Below are 18,567 nucleotides of genomic sequence, written 5' to 3' on the forward strand. Positions count from 1 at the left end.
CAGACCAAACCTCGAAGCAACTTAATCAGAATAAGTTGGTTCATAAAGAACCATGGCATCTTCAACAGTCTTGACAGGTAATTCCAAGAATGGTTTTAATCGTTGACCATTAACTTTAAAGATAACACCATTACTTAGGTTTTCAATCTCAACAGCTTCGTGTGAAAAGACTTCTTTTACTAAAAATGGTCCTGTCCATCTAGACCTAAGCTTTCCTGAAAACAGATGTAATCTAGAGTTATATAATAGCACCTTTTGTCCGATATTGAAAGTTTTTCTTATAATTGATTGATCATGAAATGCTTTGGTTCGTTCCTTGTATATCCTTGCATTTTCATAGGCTTCATTTCTAAGTTCTTCTAATTCATTCAATTGAAGCTTCCTATGGTTTCCAGCGTCGTTCAAATTTGTATTTAGTTGTTTGATGGCCCACATGGCTTTGTGTTCTATCTCAATAGGCAAGTGACATGGTTTACCAAACACAATCCTATAAGGAGACATTCCTAGATTGGTCTTGAAAGCGGTTCGGTATGTCCAAAGTGCATCAATTAATTTCAAAGACCAATCCTTTCTATTGGCACTAATAGTTTTTTCCAGGATCTGTTTGATTTGTCGGTTTGACACTTCAACTTGCCCACTAGTTTGAGGATGATATGATGTGGCTAATTTGTGGGTGACATTATACTTTTTCATCAATGTTGCAAAAGGTCGGTTACAAAAATGGGTTCCCCGATCACTAATGATTGCCCTAGGAATACCGAAACGGGAGAGAATATTTTCTTTAAGAAACTTAATGACCATTTTGCTATCGGGTGTTCTACATGCAATTGCTTCTACCCACTTTGAAACATAATCAACTGCTACTAGAATATATTCATTTCCAAAGGAATTTGGAAATGGTCCCATGAAATCGATCCCCCAAACATCAAAAACTTCAACTACCAAGATTGGGTTGAGTGGCATCATGTGTCGCTTGGTGATTCGACCCATTTTCTGACATTGAGCACAACTCTTACAATATTCATGAGCATCCTTAAACAAATTGGGCCAATAAAAACCACATTGGAGAACCTTAGCAGTAGTTTTCTTAGACGCGAAGTGACCCCCACATGCTTGATCATGACAAAAAGATAAAATATTCATGACTTCGTTATCTGGGATACACCTTCTAATAATTTGATCAGGACATTGTTTAAAAAGATAAGGATCATCCCAAATGAAATACTTCACTTGGGCAAAGAATTTATATTTATCCTGCTTAGTCCAATGAGAAGGTATCTTACCTATGGCTAAATAATTTACAATATCAGCAAACCAAGGTTCAGTAGACACAGACATGAGTTGCTCATCTGGGAAAGATTCATTGATGGGTGGTTCACTAGATGGTGCGACTGGAATTCGGGACAAATGATCTGCTACAACGTTCTCAGTGCCTTTCTTGTCCCTAATTTCTAGGTCAAATTCTTGAAGGAGCAAAATCCATCTGATTAAGCATGCCTTGGCATCCTTCTTTGCTAGGAGATGTCTAATGGCTGAGTGATGGTGTAAACAATAGTGTGGGTCCCAACCAAATAAGATCTAAATTTTTTTAAAGCAAAGACAACGGCAAGGAACTCCTTCTCAGTTGTGGTGTAGTTAAGCTATGCATCATTTAAGGTTTTACTTGCATAATATATCACTCTAGGCAGCTTATTTATTCGTTGACCTAAGATTGCACCCACAACATGATCGGACGCATCACACATTAATTCAAATGGTTCAGACCAGACAGGAGGATGAATGATTGGAGCTGATACAAGTGCATTTTTTAGAAATTCAAAGGATTCCAAGCACTCATGAGTAAATTCAAATTTGGTATCCTTTGCCAAAAGATTAGTCAATGGACGTGCTACTTTGCTAAAGTTGGCAATAAACCTTCTATAGAATCCAGCATGACCTAAAAATGAACGTATTTCTTTCACAGATTTAGGTGGTGGAAGACTTGCAATTAGATCTATTTTGGCCTTGTCCACTTCAATCCCCTTTTTAGAAATGACATGGCCAAGAACTATTCCCTGTTTGACCATAAACTGACATTTTTCCCAATTGAGAATTAGGTGCTTCTCCTTACATCGTTCTAGAACTAATTGCAGGTGATTCAGACACTCGGAGAAGGTTAGGCCAAAAATAGAAAAGTCATCCATAAAAATTTCTGGAAATCGTTCTATCATATCTGAAAACATGCTGATCATGCATCTCTGGAAGGTTGCCGGTGCATTACATAGTCCAAAGGGCATTCGTCTATAGGCAAAAGTACCAAATGGATAGGTGAATGTAGTCTTTTCTTGATCTTCAGCGGCTATAGGGATCTGGTTGTAACCGGAGTATCCATCAAGAAAACAGTAAAACTCTTGTCCAGCTAGTCTTTCCAACATTTGATCAATAAATGACAAAGGAAAGTGATCTTTCCTTGTCGCAGCATTCAACTTTCTATAGTCTATACAGACCCTCCATCCCGTTTGGGTCCTAGTTGGGATAAGTTCGTTTGCATCATTTTGGACCACTGTTACCCCAGATTTCTTGGGTACTACTTGAACTGGGCTTACCCAAGAGCTATCAGAAATAGGATAAATTATTCCACTATCTAGGAGTTTCAGAATCTCCTTTTTAACTACATCCTTCATAACTGGATTAAGCCTTCTTTGGGCTTCTCTTGTTGGTTTAGCCTTTTCCTCTAAGTATATTCTATGTTGAACTATAGAAGGGCTTATTCCTTTGATATCTACAATGGTCCAACCTATTGCCTCTTGATTTGCTTTTAGAACTGACAATAACTCCTCCTCTTGCTTGGGATCTAGGTCTGATGCAATAATTACAGGCAAAGTTTCTTTGGGTCCTAGATATGCATACTTGAGATGTTCTGGGAGGGGCTTCAGTTCTAAAATGGGTGCTTCCTCTATCGATGGTTTAGGTGATGAGTTCACCATCTCAATGATTGGTTTAGTAGGAAGTGTCGATTCCTGATTAATCTGATTTTCTTTAAGTATTTCATTGACATCCTCAGACTCATGGATTAACCAGGGGTTAGACTCTAAGTCGACTTCATCATCACTAATGTCAATGGATTCATAAATACCATCTTGGACTACATTGACATCAGCATGAGAAGAGGATTCCTGTTCTAAGTTAAAAACATTAAGCTCAATGGTCATATTCCCAAAGGATAACTTCATTAGACCATTTCGACAATTGATTTCAGTATTGGCCGTAGCTAAGAATGGTCTTCCTAAAATGACAGGTATATGTCCTTTAGGATTCGCAACTGGCTCAGTCTCTAAAATAATAAAATCTACAGGAAAAATAAAATTTTCAACCTTTATCAGAACATCCTCGACCATTCCCTTAGGGATCCTGAGAGATCTATCGGCTAACTGTAATGTGATCCCAGTAGGTTGAAGTTTTTCTAATCCTAGTTGTTCATACACCGAATATGGAAGGATATTCACACTAGCTCCTAGATCTAGCAAGACCTTTTTTATATTGGTTTCTCCAATAACACAAGAAATTGTTGGAGCTCCAGGGTCCTTATATTTAATTGGCACATGGCTAGATAGGTATGAACTGACACTTGCAGCCAAAAATACTTTCTTTGGTACATTAGTGGTCCTTTTCTTAGTGCAGAGATCTTTTAAAAATTTGGCATAAGTTGGAACCTGATGGATTATATCTAAAAGAGGAATATTAACTTGGACTTGTTTAAATACCTCTAAAATTTTGTCTAAATGTTCAGATTTATTGGATTTCAGTCTATTTGGAAAAGGAGCTCTAGGACTTTTAAGTACTAGACTAGGTGAATTTTTAGTTTCTGGTGCTTGAGGTTGAAAGGTAGTAGTTTTAGAAGGTGACTCGACAGATGAGTCATCTATATCTCAAGTGCAACTACCTTATTGTCTATTTATTTTCCTGATCTTAAGGTATGAATGGCATTTACACCATTAACTTGGTTTCCTTGTTGGGGTCGTGGACCATTTTGGTTCCTAGGATTTGGCTCATGTTGGCTAGGTAACCTACCATGTTCTCGTTCACTAATGGTCGAAGCCAGCTGACTTACTTGCATTTCCAGACGGGCTATAGCTTGGGTGTTATTATTTATGAGTTGACCCATGGTTTGCATAAAGCTGGTATGTGTTTTCATCATGGCTTCTAGGCTTTTCTTTAAAGAGGTAATTTTTGTCATTATCATGGAAGCCTGGCGGGTTGTTCATCACTGGGTTGGACCTTAGATTTTGCTGATTGAAATTTGGATTACCTACATTAGGATTCTGGGACCATGAGAAATTCGGGTGATTCCTCCAACCTGGGTTATATGTGGGTGCATAAGGATTGTTCAATGGTCCTTGATAGGTGGCATTCACCTGTGCACACTCATTCGAGTAGGAACATTCTTCTAAGACATGGTCTGGTGCATTGCACCCTTTACACATGGGTGCAGATATTTGATTTACATTGGCTGGTCTCTGTAATTCTAAGGCTTCCAATCTACGTGTTAAGGTTGCAATCTTGGCCTCTGATGCTAGGGTTGGTTGAATTTGATGCATTCCTCCTCTTGAAGGTGTAGCTTTATCAGGTTCCCTAGTTGTTTCCCACTGTAAATTTTTCTCGGCTAGGTCTTCTAAGAATTGCCAAGCTTCAGTAGTTTCTTTGTCCATAAATTGGCCTTGGCACATAGACTCTAGCATGGTTCTTGAGTTTGAATCTAACCCCTCATAGATGATCTGGCATAGTCTCCAAGTTTCTATTCCATGGTGTGGGCATTGGGTCAAAAGATTCTTGAAACGATCAAAGTACTTCCAAAATGATTCACCAGCTAGTTGGTAAAATTGATTTATTTCATTCCTAATCCTAGCTATTTTATGATGGGAAAAATACTTTTTTAAAAATGTTCTCACAAAGCCCTCCCAGGTAGTGACAGAATAGTTTGGCAGACTATAAAGCCACTTCTTAGCATTGTCCTTAAAGGCAAAGTTGATTAATCTAAGTTTGAACTCATCCTCTGTTAATTGCAGTTTCATGGTTGCACATACCTCCTCAAATTCTCTAATAAATATATAAGCATCCTCTAATCCTGTGAATTTTGGAAGCATATTTATGATTTGAGGTTTGATTTCAAAATTGTTAGCTGTGGGTTGTGGCAACCTGATACAAGATGGTTGGATGGAGCCAACTGGATAACACAAATCCTTAAGGGTCATGGGTTGGATTGGTTCAGCCATTGGAACAACAGGAATTGACTCAATTCTAACTAGACGACCCGACACTCTTCTCCACACACGAGGTGTACGGTTCTCGATGTTTATATAATTTTTTTTTTTTCAAACAAGTGAAACAATAAATTAAACTCAATCTATACTAGGGTTAACCTAAATCTAGACAGCTCCTAACTTGTTCCAAGATGACCCTTCAAGCCTTCCAAGTAGAGATTGATCAACTAGTTAGCCAGGTAAGTATAAGAGGTGGGAGGTTCACTCATCGTTGCCTTTCTAGACACCAAACGAGTTGGCCAGGCTAGCAACTGAACCAATTTAACAAACCACCCTCAGGGACTTGCCTAGACACCAACTAATCAAACAACTCAAACTTGGTAGAACTCTTAGGGTTCCTTGTCCTATTGAGCTCGAATTCCTTAAGGTTGACGTCTAATTGATTTTAAGATTAAAGGTCTAGGTAATGCAATATGATGGAGATGGTTTTTGGGCTAAGGAAGGGTAATAAAATCCCCACCTTATCTTGTTAATGGGTTGATGCCCTTAGATTAATTATGAAAATGCAAATGCAAATAAACAAGATGACCAAGAATGTAAAAGATTTTAATTTAGAATTTTTTTTTTTTAATTTTGATATTTTACTTCACGATTATGAAATGTCTTTTGTTTTGTTTTATTTTATTATTATTTTTTTTTATGATTAAGTAAATTCAAATGATTAGGTCTAAAGGAAAAGTAATTAACTAAAAATAATAAAAGAGAAATTAGAAGCGTACCTGAGTTTTCCAGCAATCACCAACAAAATATAGAAACCTAAAGAAAAAAGAAAGAGAGTTATAAAGCATGAAGAACAAATATTTGAAAACAATTTAAAACCCCAAATCCCCGACAACGGCGCCAAAAACTTGATGTGCAAATCTTAAAATTTGTAAATAAAACTGCAAGCGCACGGTGTGCAGAGTAGCACGACCAGCGAGTACGGGTCGATCCCACAGAGACTTGGTTTAAAAATAATTTTCAAATCTATGCTCAAGCGAGCTTTAACAAAAATCGAAAGTCGAAAGTTGTTTGCTAAAGACAATAAGACTAAGGATCTAGGGTTTTTGAATCCACTAGATCTAGATTAGGGAATTCTACCTAGAATTTTTCTTATTGATCCTAACGACTACTCTTGTCTTTCCCAAGCATAGATTATGAAGGGACTAAGGCCCAACGATAACCCATCAAGATTCTTTACAGGGGAGTAGTAACTAGGATCCCTTAGGATTTTCTCCTCCTATGCACTGAATCAAGCATGAACTATGAAGGGACTCTGACCCAACTGTAGTTCATCAAAAATTCTTGGCAAAAGAGGAAAAAAAGAAATCCTAAGAAAAAGAAAGAACCCTATATAAAATTCCTACTCATGATCTAGCTTCATCGCAAACCCTAGAAGGGATGCTTAGCTAGACATGATCTAAATCTACTTGCAAAATTTAAATGCAGAAAAATAAACTACCCTAATTTCATAAATTAAACTATCCTAATTGCATAAATTTAAACTGCATAATTTAAACTAACCTAATTGCATAAAATTAAATTGCATAAATTAAACTATCCTAATTGCAAGAAAAATAAATTGCATAATGTAAAGAGATGAAATTGCATAAAAATAAGATTTTATATATAAAAAAAATTTATTACAAAAATTTCAAAGCTCGAGGCTTGAGAAGAGAGCTAAAAACCCCACTATCTAGGGTTACAAGCTTGATCGGAAGGAAGAATACATAAAACAAGGGCCTTTGGGGGCTTTTTATAGGCATTTGGGGGTTATAAGGTTTTCAAAACTTTAGATGTGGGACTAAGAGGTTTTAGAGGGTTGTTAGGGGGGTTTATGGTGTGTCGATGGGTCCATGGTCCATGCGCCTGTTGCTGTGGACCAGGCGGCTAACCAGATCACCAAATTAGTTGATTTTTGACCAATTTTGATCTGATTTGACTCGGGTTTGACCCAATTGAGTCTTCTTTCTTCATTCTTCAATTTCTGGGTCAATTTAACTCCATTTTGCATAAAATTTACGCCGTTGGAATTCTCTTTCCTTGTTCTTTCTATTGATGATCTCTTCTTCTGAAAAATATAATAACAAGTATCAATTTCTTAATAAAGTTAGATTATTTAGATATTAATTGATACTTTTTATGTCAATTTGTGACATAAATCAATAGCCCTTCTTGGAATTCTCCATGCTGAACCTCTTCAGTACAGTGTCTATGTACATGGACTGGGATAACCCAAGCATCCTTTTAGATCTATCCCTATAGATCTTCATCCCTAGGATGTAGGATGCTTCACCCAAGTCCTTCATGGAGAACTGTGATGACAACCAAACTTTTATTTCCTGTAGTGCTGGGATGTCATTCTCGATTAAGAGAATGTCATCTACGTATAAGACAAAGAATACCACAACTAGACCATTTGCCCATCTATAGATGTAGGGCTCTTCTCCATTCTTAATGAAGCCATACGTTTTGATCACCTTATCGAAACGCATGTTCCAACTCCGAGAAGCTTGCTTCAATCCATAAATGGATCTCTGAAGCTTGCACACCTTGGACTCATCTGTGGATGTAAACCTCTCAGGTTGTATCATATACACCTCTTCGGTCAGCTCTCCATTCAGGAAAGTTGTCTTTACATCCATCTGCCAGATCTCATAATCCGGATGGGTAGCTATTGCAAGCATTATCCGAATAGATTTGAGTATTGCCACAGGGAAAAATATCTCGTCATTGTCAATACCATAACATTGACGATACCCCTTGGCAACCAGATGGGCTTTATAGGTCTCCACCTTTCTGTCTGCGCCCCTCTTCCTTTTGAAGACCCATTTACACCCAATGGGTTTAACCCCTTCAGGTGGGTCAACCAATGTCCATACATCGTTGACCTTCATGGACTCCATTTCGAATTTCATGGCTTCAAGCCATTTCTCAGAATCAGGTCTCTGCATTGCATCCATATAGGTGATCGGATCCTCATTATTCTCATCAAGTTCGATGGGATCACCATCCCAGACCAAGAAACCATAGTATCAGTCTGGCTGACGCGGTACTCTACCGGATCGCCTTAATGGTGCAGGTACATTGGGCTCCAAATTTGATCTAATCATATCTGACTCAGGTTCAGCTATTGGTGTCGGTCCTTCTATCTGTTGAACTTCATCAAGTTCAACCTTAGAGGCAACGGTTCCTTCACCAAGGAACTCCTTTTCTAAAAAGATTGCCTTAAGGCTGACGAACACCTTTTGTTCATCAGCATGGTAGAAAAAATATCCTTTTGTCTCTTTGGGGTACCCTATGAATGAGCATTTGTCAGACCTAGGTCCAAGTTTGTCTGTGACTAATCGTTTGACATAGGTCGGACACCCCCAGACCCTAAGGTGTGAAAGTGCTGGCTTACGTCCCGTCCATATCTCATATGGAGTCTTAATTACAGACTTACTTGGAACCCTATTAACAGATAACAGACCGATTCGAGTGCATATCCCCAGAAGAATATCGGCAAGCTAGCAAAACCCATCATGGATCGGACCATGTCTAATAGAGTCCGATTCCTCCTTTCAGACACACCATTATGCTGTGGTGTTTCTGAAGGAGTCCATTGAGAGAGAATCTCATTCTTCTAGATATGTGAGAAACTCACTAGAAAGGTATTCTCCTCCTCGATCAGATCGAAGAGTTTTAATACTCTTTCCAGTTTATTTTTCTACTTCACTTCGGAATCGTTTGAACATTTCAAATGAATCCGACTTATGTTTCATCAGATAGACATATCTATATCGGGATAGGTCATCCGTGAAAGTTATGAAGTAGAAATATCCACCTCTAGTACTGGTGCTCATGGGCCCGCATACATCAGTATGTACTAGGCCCAAGAGTTCAGTAGCTCTCTCACCTTTTTCAGTAAAAGGTGACTTGGTCATTTTACCAAGAAGACAGGACTCACAGGTTGGAAGTGATTCACAATCACTAACTTCGAGGATTTCCTCTTGAGTCAACCTATTTATTCTGTTCTTGTTTATACGACCTAGCCTACAGTGCCATAAGTAGATACTATCTAATCTAGGGTGCTTGCCAGTAGAATAGACTCTTATCAGGCTTGATCTTTTTGGTCTGGCTCTGCACTGATGTCCCAGCCTGAACTTGCACCTTCTTCACTTTCTTCTTCTTGTTCTTCTTCCCTTTCTCAAAGGGTCAAGAACCAGAAGACGAACCTCCTACTGAGTTCACCGACTCCTTGAGGAGTTGGTGATCCTTCTCAAAGTTCTAAAGCAACCCTAGTAATCTGTGGTAGTTTACTTCAGGCTTTGTCATTCTATAATGAGTGAGGAATGAAAAATAAGACTTGGGCAGCGAGTTTAGTATTGCATCTTTCCCAAGCTGCTCATGCAAGGAAAAGCCGAGCTTGCTCAATCGTTCCATCAGCTCGATCATGTACAATACACGATCAGTGACAGAGGCACCATCTCGTATTTTGGCGTTGAAGATGGCACAACTAATCTTGTGCCTCTCTACGTCATCGGGTGTGCCAAAGTCATCCTCCAACACTAGAAGCATGTCCTTTGGCTGAGCCATCTCGAATCTGTGACTGAACTCGTCGCTCATGGTAGCCAGCATGATACAGCGCATCGTGGATCGATCACTGAGCCACTTCTGGTAAGTGTCTCTGACTGTTCCACGTGCATTGGCAGCTGGCTCCTCAAGTACAGGATCCATTATCACATATAGGATCTGTTCATGCTCCAGGACTATCTTCAGCTTTCGGTACCAGCTACCAAAGTTGGATCCCACCAACTTATCATTGTCAACAATGATCGGAGCGATAGGGAAGTGGCCATATTTGCACAAAGGAGAACTATAACCTAATTAGTAATTGATTCATTAAACCTAAAGATTTGGACTTTAATCAAAAGGTTTCTCCCACTATTTTATTCGAATTGGTAGCCTCTACCTTCAATTCAAGGAATTACCCTAATTCCTTAGCGGGTACTAGAATCCACTTAGACTGCACACAAGCCCAACTTTGGTTGGCCAACCCATGTACATCTAAGGATAGGTTCATAACCAATTGTTTCTCTAAACAATTTCTAGTAATTTTAATTTTTTCCCAGAAACCTAATCAGTAGGCTTTGGCCTCCACTGTAAGGATCCGGTTAGGTCCAACCATTAACATGATCATACTTGGTGTATCTAACCAACAAATGATTAAGCCCAACTTTGGTTGGCTCACCTAACCACCATTAGAGAGACACTTTCAAGTCATCATATGATGAGTGATAATTTTATTAGTCAACAAGCACCAGGCCTTTGGCTCTGCAATGATTATTGAGTTAATGGACTCATTATCAAACACCTTAATGGGAGGCTATGACTCAGTTATCTCCATAACTTTGTCATTTTAAGGACCTAATAATTTTAGAGAATTTAAATAATATAGAAGATGAGGTCAGATGAACCAGCTTATCATGATCCTCCCACTGGCTTCACCAAGTCAGCTTAAGGGAGACCATTAAAAGGGCTGGTCTAGGAGCATCTAAATTAGTCACACTGATTTACCTAGCTGACATGGGTCAGCTCGAATAGTCAAGTGATCCGATCAAAACATAATTTCACCAAGAGGCTAGGTAAGTTCGATCAGTGGGAGGGTCTGCCAAAGCTTGCCTTAGACACCATCAGAAATGGCCAGATAAGCGGGCTCCCAATTAAAAACCATCGGTCTGGTTTACCTTAGACACCAACTGGTTTAATTAGTTTCTATTAGATCAATCTAACAGTTCGTACTAGATCGCTTAGCCAAGAATCAAGTCCATTTGGTTCTCGTTAAAGATATGGACTTGACCAACTACAACTATTGTAATTAATCTAGAGAATCCTGGACCTAATCTAAGACAACAATTGATTAGATTTAGTCAATTCTCTAATTAAGTCCATCTTTAATCTAACCATAGGTCTGACCCAATTAATGGACCTAATTTCCACTAACCCATTAACCCAATGTGTTATGGTTTGTGTCTTAGGTTCTTCAATTTACAATCCTAGAACCTAATCAAACAACTTCTTAATTCTTAATTAAGTTTTGGGCTAAGGGTTGGGTTCGGCTTTTCAAAAAATAATTTTTATATTTATAAAATAATTTTATAATATGATTCTACCAACCATATTGCATGTTTGATTCATAATCAAGATACAAGTAAAATAAACATGAAACTACTTTAGATCTAATCTAAACAGGTTCATGTAATTGAAATAATTTCAACTTTAAACAATTTCTTTGCACAAAAATTATTAACAAAGAGATTTTATTTTAGATTTAAATATTTTTTAAATCTAATAAATTATAAATTTAATCTAGATCATATCTAATAAATTTATGATTAAAGATAGATCTACACAAACTAGGACAACCTTTGCACTGTAAGGGGCAAACCATACAGCAGGACAACCTTGCAGTTCGTGATTGATCTAAAATTTTAATTTTAGATTTAATAATCAGATTATAAATTAGATCTAATCTAAGAAATAATCTAAGCATGTATAAATAATCATGTAATAAAGAACCTAGGCTCTGATACCAATTGTAGGAACCAGATCTAGGGTTTCAGGGTTAGATCTTGAAACTTTTTCGAGATCATACAGCGGAAGACTAAAATAAATCAAAATTATTTTTTAAAATTAGAGAATCCCTAGATATAAGATCTTATTATATGATTATTACATAGTATTAAATCAAAAATTAAAATATATAAATATAGCATGAACTATATGTTGATCATATCAACATATTTCTATACTACATCTAATGTATGTATTAAAAAATAGATCAGATCTATTACCTTGCAAGTTAGATGTTCTAATCTCACTGATCCAGGCTTGAGGATGATGTTACAAGCCGCACATGCATCCAACCTCTAGGAGTCGTCCACACGAGCCCACGAATCTCGATCAGAAGTCCTGCTTCAGGAAATCAGCACAGTATGCTAGTACTGCGCTGATCCTTCTTTGATGGTTGATCAGGTGCCTCCTTCTTCTTGATTTGGACTCTTCCAAAGATGGAAAGTAGAAAGAGAAGTTTTAGATCTGAGATGCTCTCAGGAAACTCAAGATGGAGGGAGAAAAGATATGAAAATAAATAACCCTAGAAGAAGACCCTCTTCTTCTTCTCGTTTCTCTCTTTAGACACCCTAACTTGTTTCTATTATATCTCCACGACCCAAAGGTCTTTCTCTCTGATTTTTGGATGGCCCAAAGGTATCTCCAATCTCTATCTTTTTCAAAAATATCATAAAGAAACTCATTTTATATAGAGAGATATGATAGAGTCCTTGTCTAGGTCAAATACCTAGTCAAGGCTTATCCAAACATGGCAAGATAAGGGGTGCCCAACTCTTGAGCACCTCCTCCTTATTTTCATGTATGGATCACTAGTAAAAGGTACACAATGTATACCCTAAAAGCCATGAAAATTCCAAAAAAAAATTTGATACAAAATTGAAAGAGTTTTGGATTTCTAAAACTCTATCTCATAGAATTTGAAATCCAAACTTATTCCTTTTAGATTTGATCCAAACCACCTTCTATGTAAGAAAGAAGAGAGAAGACCTTTTGTGAATGTGGGAGAGACCTGGGAAAGGGCTTTTGTCACACAAAATAAGAGGAGATTGGCATTGAATGAGAGAGAGGGCGTGGGGAAGGCTTATGTGGTGCAAGGTGGAATCCTAGTCTTACTAGGATTCTATCTTATGACTTGTTTTAATTTGGTTTCTCAAACCAAATCAAACCAAAATTAGATCAACCTAATTAAAATAGGTCTTAATCCAATTAAGAACCTAATTTAATTAGATTAAATTAGATTTAAATCTGATTTAATTTTCTAATCAAATTAGAAATTAGATTGACCCAAGTCCTAGTTGAACTAGGACTAGTTTTTCCTTGCACTTGGCTTATCCAATAAACCAATTGAACTTGATCCAATCAAGCCCAAACTAAATCTAATTAAATTATATTTAATTAGACTCAATCTCAGCCCATTGGCTTAATCAAATTAAGCCAATTAGCAATTGAATTGCTAATCGATCCTCCTGCAACACTTGCACTGGGTTAAATGTCAATCGTATTGATCATTTAACCCTAGAACGATTCTTAATCATTGATCAACCATCCGATCGGATCATTAACTCTAATGTGTGTGACCTCATAGGTCCGAACATAAGTCGGTAGCATGAGAATAAATTTTTGTACCAATCGAAGTGACCATCTAGCAATGGTACCCGATGATCGGATAGGTCGAATGTGTAGAACAACATCCTTAGAACCCATGCGGATATAGTTTTTATATAATTCATCTCCTTGATCAAAATGATCTAGGATACCCCAGAGTTTGACTGTCAACTCTGATCAGGGTGTCCACATTGTATTTCAAAATATCAAATCCATCTGATGGATTACCCTGGCCAAGGTTTTGCTAAATTGAAATACAGCGACTCATTCTTCTCCAACTCTTGAAGTGGTCAATCCCATCTCGATCACACTCTAACTTTGCAAGTACTTGACTGTACCCAGAAGCCTTCCATCCCTGAATTAGAAATTCAGTTAGTCCAGTACCAAAGCACAGTGAGTTGCTTGCAAGTCACTGAGACGATCTCAGGTCTAAGGGACACTTATACCTATATCCCATCAGAGACATTCTCGACAGCAGAATACTCTGGAGTTGGTCACATTCAATGATGATGTACCAGTACATCTCACCTGTATGCCATACCAGTGTCTCCACACTCTTTGATTAAGAGGACAACCAATCCATATGGCCTACAGCGACCTATGCTCGATAGAAGCTGTCGTCCTTATTAACAACCTATCAGTTGGTTGTGAACTATTTTAAGGACTAATCGATAAATCCTCTCTTTATCGAATCTAAATAGTCCTAAGGACTTCATCATAACAACGGAGTTCATTAGAAGATGAAAGCTTATGATGAAAATGCCAAATATATTTTATTTATTAACAAATCAATTATAATACTTGGTTGCTCCACCATCAACAGCTTGATGATTGACTTTTTGGGACACATTTCCCAACACAAGATACTTGAAGAAAGAGGAACAAATCAGCTGTCAAAGTTGCTTGCAGGCTAGCACCTCCAAGTCCCTGATCTGCGCCTATCTTCATGTGGATTTTCTTGTAGAGGCCAGACGACTCCGTGTGGCTATGAGTGATCTAAGGAACACCTTCTCTAACTATTAGACTAGAGGTGATAAAGATCAAATTTATTTAGTAACGATCTCTAACTTGTTTTGATTTCTATGGTAGATCTAATTGTTAGATCTAGAATTTCAGCATCGATGAGATCGATGTGATTTTTATTTTCAGATCTAACGTACATATTTTTATATCAAAGATCATGATGTGGTAGTTTAAGATAGGATCTTATGTATGTGATTGGGATTAAACAGTTTAATCTTTTGTTTCTGCTGCATAAAATTTTTAAATTGCATATACTGTACTACCGCATATTTTCTTCAGTAGATGCAGGGTTCTTCTCTATTCCTAACGAAGCCATACATTCTAATCACTTTATCAAAATGCATGTTCTAACTTTTGCTTACTTGCTTCAATTCATAAATGAATCTCTGAAGCTTGTACACTTTAGACTCATCTATGAATTTGAAATCTTCAGGTTGTATCATATACACTTCTTCTTCTGGCTCACCATTGAGAAAAACTATTTTTACATCTATTTTCAGATCTCATAGCTCAAATGTGCTACTATCGCAAGCATGATCCGAATGGACTTGAGCATTACCACAGAAAAGAATGTTTTGTCATAGTCAATACCATAATATCTACGATACCCCTTAGCAATCAGACAGACTTTATAGGTCTCCACCTTCTTGTCTGCATCTCTCTTCCTCTTGAAGATCTTACATCCTATGAGTTTTACCCCTTCGGATGGGTCAACTAATGTCCATACATCATTGACCTTCATGAACTCCATTTCGGACTTCATGACTTCAAGCCATTTATCAAAGTTGGACCTCTACATCACATCCATATAGGTGATCGGATCCTTGTTGTTCTCATCGAGCTCAACAAAATCTCCATCTCGAATCAAGAAATCGTAGTATCTATCTAGTTGGCGCAATACTCTATCGGATCTTCTTAATGGTGCATCTACAATAGGCTTCAGATTTGATCCAATCAAATCTAAGTCTGTGGGTTCACTAGATTGTGTTGGTTCTTCTACTCGTTGAACTTTATCAAGTTCGACTTTAGAGGCACTAATTCCTTCACTAAATTTTTTTTTTAAAAAAAATATGCTTTATTGCTGATGAACACTTTCTATTCATCAACAAGATGGAAGTGATACCCCTTAGTTTCTTTTGGGTATCCTATAAAAATACACTTGTCAGACCTAGGTCTGAGTTTGTCTGTTTTTAAATATCTGACATAAGCCAGACATTCCCAAATCTTAAGATGTGAGAGTACTGGTTTATATCCACTCCATATATTATATGATGTTTTATTTGCAGACTTACTTAGAACCCTATTAAATATATAGCAAGCCAACTCGAGTGTATGTCCTCAAAAATAGATCGACAGACTAGAAAAATCCATCATAGACCGAACTATATCCAACAGAGTTTGATTCTTCCTTTTTGAGATGCCATTGTATTGTGGCATTTCAAGAGGGGTCCATTGCGAGAGAATCTCATTCTCTTCTAGATGTGTCAGAAACTCACTGAAAAGGTACTCACCCTATTGATCAGATCGAAGAGTTTTAATGCTCTTCCCAGTTTATTTCTCTATCTTACTATGGAACCATTTGAATATTTCAAATGATTCAGACTTGTATTTCATCAAGTAGGCATACGTATACCTAGATAGATCATTTGTGAATATAATGAAGTAGTGATACCCACCTTTGGCACTTGTGCTCATGGGTTCACATACATCAGTATGTACAAGATCTAGAACTTCACTGGCTCATTCATCTTTTCCAATAAAAGGTGATTTGATCATCCTCCCAAGTAGACAAGACTCATAATGATTCGCAATCATTGTCCTTAAGGATTTTCTCTTGGATTAACCTATTCATCCTGCTCTTGTTAATATGACCTAACCTACAATGCCAAAGATAGCCATCCGAAACATCATCTATCCTAGGATATTTTCTCGATGTGTACATTACACTAGGCCATGATACAATGTAAATTTTATTGTTCAATTGTCTGTGCATTACAGTAACACCATTTAAAATGATATCACAAATTTTTCTTTATTAAAATCTCATAATTTTCTTTGGCTAGAAAGCCTACAAAAATTACATTCAATAAGAAACTAGGACAAAAATGATAATCACTAAGAACAATGATATGAAAATCGAATACAAGCTTGATAATTTCTAAAGCTAGAATTGGAACCGATCTTCCATCTCCAACATTCAAGAATCTCTCACTATCTTCAATTCTCCTACTGACCTAAAGTTCTTGAAATGAATTATAAATATTAATAAGACTACTAGTATCTAATACCCAGGTCATTGTATCACAAATTAAGAAGTTGTAAGGTGTTATCATATAATTACCTTGCCTAGCAACTGATTGTTTTTCTTCTTTGGCCTATTTGGATCAAGGGAAGCTATGTATTGAGGATAGTTCCTCTTTCAATAATCCTACTTCTTATAGTAGAAGTACTCTGTTTGACTCTAGTCAGACTTAGACTTGGACTTCATGGTCTTACCCCCAGCACAGTGCACCTCATTATTTTTTTTTCTTCTTCCCTTTCTTAAAGGGACGATGCACTCCTGAAGAAGATCCTCCCACTACATTCACCATTTCCTTATCAAACTGGTGATCCTTCTCAAAAGTCTGCAGTAACCTCAACAAATCATGGTAGTTACTACAGGCTTCATCATTCGATAATGATTCAGAAATAGTAAGTAGGACTTTGGTAGAAAATTTAGTATCGCATTTTTTCAAGCTGTTCGTGCAAGAAAAAGTTGAGCTTGCTCAAGCGCTTGATCTATTCGATCATGTACAATACATGATCGATGATCGATGCCCCCTCCCTCATCAAGCATTGAAAATGGCACAACTGGTCTTGTACTGCTCAACATCGTTGGGAGTGCCAAAAGACTCATTCAACACCTTGAGCATATCTTCTGACGGAGCTTCCTCAAACTTGTGGCTGAACTCATTGTTCATGGCTGCCTGCATAATACAACACACCGTAATGTAGTCATTGAGCCATTTCAAGTAAGTATCTCGAACCGCACTGTGAGCATTAGGAGCGAGCTCCTCAGGTGCCGGATCTATCAACACGTACAAGATCCACTTGTACTCCAGGACTATCTTTAGTTTTTGATACCAGCTATTAAAATTAGATCCCATCAATTTATCACTGTCTGACAATGATCGGAGTGACAAATTGGTGGTTATCACTACATAAAAGAAAAACCAAAAATCTAATTAGTATATGAATTAATTAAGCCTAAAGACATAGACTTTAGTCTAAAAGTTTTCTCATTATTTTATACAAATTGATAGCCTCTACCTCTAATTCGAAGAATTATCCTAATTTTCTAGCAGGTACTAGAATCCACACAGACTACACATGAGCCCGACTTTGGTCGGCTCACCTATATGCATCTATTGGTAGGTTCTTAACCAATTATTTCATCAAACAATTTTTGGTAATTAATTTTACCTCAGATTCCTAACAGCAGGCTTTGGCCTCCACTGAAAGGTCTGGTTAGGTCCAACCATTAACATAATCATACTCAGAAATCTAACTAACAAGTGATCAGACCCGACTTTGATCGGTCATCCTGACCACCCATAAGAGGACTCGATAGAGTCATTATGTTATGAATGATAATTCCAATAGCAGATGAGCATCAGGCCTTTAGGCCGTCCAATGATCATCCAACTAATAGACCCATTATTACCCAACTTAATGAGAGGCTATGATCTAGTCATCTCCATAACTAGCTCATTTTATGAACTTAATAATTTAGAAGATTTGGTTGAGATATGGAAGAGAAGAAATTGAACTTGACCAGCTAATCATAATGCTCCCACTGACTTCACTAAGTTAGATCATAGAAGACTAGATTCAAATCGATCCTGGCATCTAAATCAGTCATATTGATTAACCTATGTAGCATGGGTTCAGCATGAGTCAATAAGCAACCGAATCAAAAGCTGATTGACCATATTGGCCAAGTAAGTGAGATCGGTGGGAAAGATATGCCATTAACTCACCACAGACTCAATCTATGCGAGTAGTT

At 37.4% G+C, this 18,567-nt stretch overlaps 1 non-coding gene across 1 annotated transcript; it reads left to right on the forward strand.

Moving 5' to 3' along the window:
* The first annotated feature begins 4,776 nt into the window (after positions 1–4,776).
* On the forward strand, positions 4,777–4,883 carry LOC140853856 (small nucleolar RNA R71). The gene has a single exon (XR_012136999.1). It is a non-coding gene; the product is annotated as a small nucleolar RNA R71 (small nucleolar RNA).
* The last annotated feature ends 13,684 nt before the right edge of the window (positions 4,884–18,567 follow it).

This window comes from Elaeis guineensis, chromosome 14 (assembly GCF_000442705.2).
Source record: "Elaeis guineensis isolate ETL-2024a chromosome 14, EG11, whole genome shotgun sequence".
NCBI lineage: Eukaryota > Viridiplantae > Streptophyta > Magnoliopsida > Arecales > Arecaceae > Elaeis > Elaeis guineensis.